The sequence below is a fragment of the Heliangelus exortis genome, chromosome 4 (genome assembly GCF_036169615.1).
Source record: "Heliangelus exortis chromosome 4, bHelExo1.hap1, whole genome shotgun sequence".
Classification (NCBI taxonomy): domain Eukaryota; kingdom Metazoa; phylum Chordata; class Aves; order Apodiformes; family Trochilidae; genus Heliangelus; species Heliangelus exortis.
In genome coordinates, this window is record NC_092425.1 from 116401 (window position 1) to 119663 (window position 3263).

The window sequence follows — 3263 nt, forward strand, 5'->3', positions numbered from 1 at the left end:
ACTACCAGGCGCTGATGAAGCCTCGGCTGGGTCTGGGTCCCTGGGCAAAATTTCCAGGGGAAAGCCAGGCCAGCTGCAAAACCACCTGCATCTTTCTTCAGCCCTCTTGAACTGGAGGGAGGGTTCACCGCCATCCTCTTCTTCTTCTTTTTCCCTTTTGACTTCTTCAAGCTCTTACTGCCTCCCTCTTCCCTCCCAGGTGCGTGGCCACCCTCTCTTCTTTCCTTGTCACTCTTGAGCCAGGGGTCCCCTCACCATTCTTCGCCAGGGGTCCCCTCACCATTCTTCTCCTTCAGCCTCCGCTGGCAGGTCCCCCGACGTCCTCATCTTCTCCTCCCCGCCGTCTTCTGCTCCCAGGCTTTCTCCTTCGTCAGCTGTCCAGAGAGACACACGCACAGAGCTGAGCTTTACAGCAACCCTCTAGTGCCAGCCCGTGGCAGAGTCCCAAGGCTGAAACCTCCCAACGGCCCCACCTTGCCTCCTTCTTCCCTGCGCTCCCCCCCTCTCTACCCCAACTCTGCCCCTTCCCAGCAGCTGAGCCCCCTTGCCGGGCCTCTGCTCTCCCCCTGGGCCCTGGCACTTGCCACAAGACCCCACACCAACAAGCAGCCCCCTTCCCCCTTCCCTCCTCCTCTCCCTCCCCCTTCTCCCCTCCCCTCCCCTCCCCAGAGCCCAAACCTTACACCAGGCTCTTGCCCAGGCCGGACCCTTTTGTCTCTGCCCTCGGCTGCTTCCTTCTGGGGGGCCCGGGACACAAGGACACCCCTCTGAGCCATCTCTGCAACCCCCTGCTCCCACACCCCACCCCCCCGCCGTCCCCCAGAAAGCCCAGGCAGGAGCCCCTGCTCCTCCCCACTTACCAGCCCCTGCTGCTGGACACCCCGTAAGGGCCAGGGAACGTGTCTTGTGATTGCCAGATTGATCCCTAGCAAAGAGTGCCCTCCTAAAAGCCCGCCCCTTATCCGCTCTTCACACCTTTTGCACCACACCACCCAGGCAAATCGAGCTGCAGCCTCTGCCCTGCACCGACAGCTACCTGCCAAGCAAACCATCCGTGTGCTCAGCCTCCAACACCACAACGCTTCCCTGTTCTCCCCTAACGCAAGCTCACACACAAAGCCTTCACGGAGCCACCTGCTCCTCCTGCAAAGGGGCTGCAGCAAACATCTACCTCAAGGCTCCTGCAACAACGGCCTCGGCCACCAACACTTCCTCTGTCTCCACAGGAGACTCTCCTAAGCTGCCTGCTGACAAACTCGCCCTGTCCTCGCCAAAGACACACACCACCACAACAACAACAACAACAACTACAACTACAACAACAACAACAACAACAACTCCTGCCAAGACAGATTTGCGTGTGCGGTGGGCGGACCCCAGGTGTGAGCTAATGCAGAGCTGGGCTTGAAAATGGCAGAGTGCACAGCCCGGGGGCTTTATCTAATGTTTTACGGCATCATCTGTCTCTTCCCTGGCACCAGTGGATGGATCCGCAGAGGATGTCTGGAGGAGAGGGAGAGAGAGAGCTTTAGGTAGGATTAACCAGCTCAACACCCCTGTCCCAAGCAGCGAGACCCCAAGCCTGCAGATCCCCCACCCTCACCCCCACCCCCCCCCCCCGGAGGCCCCACATGATTGACACTTCTTTCTCACCCCTGCCCGAACCTGGGCACAGAGGGGGAAAATACAGCAAGTATTTGTCAAAGGGGCACCCAGAGCTTTCTCGTGTTTTCTTTCAGGCAGACGCCAGGGCAAGGAGATGGCCCACCGTTTGCCAACCTCTTCCAAAAGCAAAGGCTTCTTTCTCCCTCCTCAGCTCAGAGGCTTTTGCAACTCACCAGAACCTCCCTCAGCGGTCAACAGGAGCCTGGGAGCACGGGTGCAGGACGCCTGGTGTCCTGAGCCTAGGGGAGAAACAAAAGAAGAAGAGGAGCGTGAGACCACTGAGCACAGAGTGGAAAGGAGCCCTGCCCCCAGCTCACTACCAGGCGCTGATGAAGCCTCGGCTGGGTCTGGGTCCCTGGGCAAAATTTCCAGGGGAAAGCCAGGCCAGCTGCAAAACCACCTGCATCTTTCTTCAGCCCTCTTGAACTGGAGGGAGGGTTCACCGCCATCCTCTTCTTCTTCTTTTTCCCTTTTGACTTCTTCAAGCTCTTACTGCCTCCCTCTTCCCTCCCAGGTGCGTGGCCACCCTCTCTTCTTTCCTTGTCACTCTTGAGCCAGGGGTCCCTCACCATTCTTCTCCTTCTTCAGCCTCCGCTGGCAGGTCCCCCGACGTCCTCATCTTCTCCTCCCCGCCGTCTTCTGCTCCCAGGCTTTCTCCTTCGTCAGCTGTCCAGAGAGACACACGCACAGAGCTGAGCTTTACAGCAACCCTCTAGTGCCAGCCCGTGGCAGAGTCCCAAGGCTGAAACCTCCCAACGGCCCCACCTTGCCTCCTTCTTCCCTGCGCTCCCCCCCTCTCTACCCCAACTCTGCCCCTTCCCAGCAGCTGAGCCGACGGGCGCTGTCCCTTTGCCGGGCCTCTGCTCTCCCCCTGGGCCCTGGCGCTTGCCACAAAAGACCCCACACCAACAAGCAGCCCCCTTCCCCCTTCCCTCTTCCTCTCCCTCCCCCTTCTCCCCTCCCCTCCCCAGAGCCCAAACCTTACACCAGGCTCTTGCCCAGGCCGGACCCTTTTGTCTCTGCCCTCGGCTGCTTCCTTCTGGGGGGCCCGGGACACAAGGACACCCCTCTGAGCCATCTCTGCAACCCCCTGCTCCCACACCCCACCCCCCCGCCGTCCCCCAAAAAGCCCAGGCAGGAGCCCCTGCTCCTCCCCACTTACCAGCCCCTGCTGCTGGACACCCCGTAAGGGCCAGGGAACGTGTCTTGTGATTGCCAGATTGATCCCTAGCAAAGAGTGCCCTCCTAAAAGCCCGCCCCTTATCCGCTCTTCACACCTTTTGCACCACACCACCCAGGCAAATCGAGCTGCAGCCTCTGCCCTGCACCGACAGCTACCTGCCAAGCAAACCATCCGTGTGCTCAGCCTCCAACACCACAACGCTTCCCTGTTCTCCCCTAACGCAAGCTCACACACAAAGCCTTCACGGAGCCACCTGCTCCTCCTGCACAAGGGCTGCAGCAAACATCTACCTCAAGGCTCCTGCAACAACGGCCTCGGCCACCAACACTTCCTCTGTCTCCACAGGAGACTCTCCTAAGCTGCCTGCTGACAAACTCGCCCTGTCCTCGCCAAGGACACACACCACCACAACAAC

General features: G+C 60.1%; 1 long non-coding RNA gene across 1 annotated transcript; it reads right to left on the reverse strand.

Annotated features, from left to right (window-relative positions):
• Positions 1 to 1131: 1131 nt before the first annotated feature.
• LOC139796313 (uncharacterized) lies at positions 1132 to 2411 on the reverse strand. The gene is made up of 3 exons (XR_011725935.1): positions 2235 to 2411; positions 1839 to 1904; positions 1132 to 1503 (listed from the first exon to the last, which is right to left on the reverse strand). It is a non-coding gene; the product is annotated as an uncharacterized lncRNA (long non-coding RNA).
• Between the last annotated feature and the right edge of the window lie 852 nt (positions 2412 to 3263).